Source organism: Cyprinodon variegatus, unplaced genomic scaffold, assembly GCF_000732505.1.
Source record: "Cyprinodon variegatus isolate N-32 unplaced genomic scaffold, C_variegatus-1.0 Scaffold406, whole genome shotgun sequence".
Taxonomy (NCBI): Eukaryota; Metazoa; Chordata; class Actinopteri; order Cyprinodontiformes; family Cyprinodontidae; genus Cyprinodon; species Cyprinodon variegatus.
Genome location: NW_015150859.1, coordinates 773,559 through 775,242, shown reverse-complemented (window position 1 = coordinate 775,242; position 1,684 = coordinate 773,559). Strand labels below are relative to the sequence as shown.

General features: G+C 41.3%; 1 protein-coding gene across 1 annotated transcript in view; it reads left to right on the top strand.

Moving 5' to 3' along the window:
* Nucleotides 1-371: 371 nt before the first annotated feature.
* LOC107093067 (unconventional myosin-VIIa-like) overlaps nt 372-1,684 on the top strand; it is a 105,863-nt gene continuing 104,550 nt past the window's right edge. Inside the window, exon 1 of the mRNA XM_015387887.1 lies at nt 372-622. The gene's annotated coding sequence lies outside the window, so the exon portion shown is untranslated. The remainder of the gene's footprint in view (nt 623-1,684) is intronic.

The following is a 1,684-nucleotide window of genomic DNA, read 5'->3' as shown; positions in this document are numbered from 1 at the left end:
CCTTGCAGAAAGGCCGGGAATCCAACCCAGAACTTTCTTGCTGCAAGGCAGCAGTGCTACCCACTGCTCCACTGAGCATTTAATACTCAATACTTAAACGTATTAAATGAACTTCTGCAGAATTAACCTATCATCATCCTCATCATCCTGGTCTATTGGTGTTTGATAAATTAAGCATTTCTTTGGACTGCTGAAGAAACCTTGACCTCATTCACCTACCTCCACTCCACCCGACTGGTCTCTGTTTCTACCACCAGCAGGCTCCACCTCCCAGCTAATCAGGATCAGCAGCCATGAAGGAGCCCCAGCAAGAGGCTCCGGAGATCTCCGTCACTGACCCAGACATCAAGCTGTAATTGGGGCACAAATACCAAACCGCTTGCAGGTGCTTGGAGCTAAAGTAACCTTCTGAGGAGAGGCCTGTGAGGGAAATTGGTATGACAGAAGAGGAGTGAAAAGCAAGACATTGGAGCAACAGAATTCACTTCTTTTTTTGTTGTTGTGTTTAATTTTTGTTAAACCATCCCTCATATGTTGGAGCATTTGGCGGAAGACGACACAAAACAAAGCATACGGGACAGAAACTTGGAAGTAGAAGATTTCTCTCACAGATTTCTGTGAGGTAAGTGCGACAGTGGAACGTGGGTTAAGAATTAGTCTGCAGCCAGGCCACAGTGCGGCTGCTCTCCTGTAGATTTAGAATAAAGCCTCTTATTGCTCACTCTGTCCCGGGCCAGCATTTAATCAGCTGTTCTGTTGCCTTAAAGCAATAGTTTGTAATTAATTAACCGCTAAAAGATTCATATATTAACGAATGCATCAGGGGCAAGTTTTTCAGACTGTCAGGTATTTTACGGTATTTCATACTAAAAAAAATACAATATAGGTTCCCTTCTGTTATATTTACCCTATTAAAATAACGATCAAGTCATCCCAGTCGTTTTAATAACTCGATCACCGGATGAGCCAGGCTGCCGCAGGTTTTTAGGGTTTTTTGCTGAAGTGCATATATGCATATATATGGCACATATTTATTTATGCTACAGAAATTGACCCAAGGGCCCTTTTAAATATCACAATAGTGACCTAGTAATAGCAATATAAAAATCATCTTTAGATTTTATGGCAACTTTGTACATTCCTATGAAATAAGTCCTCTGCATTTAACCCTTTATGAAGTAGTGGACCAGGATGCCAAGGGAGGATTCTGGGGCTAAAGGTCTTGCTTATGGGGCCCAAGGGACAGTCTGAGCGAATTAAACCAAATAAATTTTCAATTACCCACCTCTAGGCCAGCCCTCCCCAAGAATTATTTAATCTAATCCTTTGTTATACAGTTACTGTGTTTGTGTAGAACTCTGAATTACTGACTGAATTATTTATTGATTCAGGTAAGAGTTATTTGTCCACTTAGGTACAGAAATATTTCATCTCTGTTTTGAAACATTATCATTAAGTATAGAAAAAAAAAAATATGGTGACATCCAGTAGTCTAGTTATAAAAAAATAAAATATTCATGGCATGATTGTCACATGTCAGGTACGTCGGTCATTGACCGTGACTAAGGCACCTTAGAGTTGAACTGCAGTCCTTCTCTGGACTGGCATGGCTAGCACTGCCCCTACATAGTTAGCTTGGCTATCACTGCCCCTACAGAGTTAGCACGGCTATCACTGCCCCTAC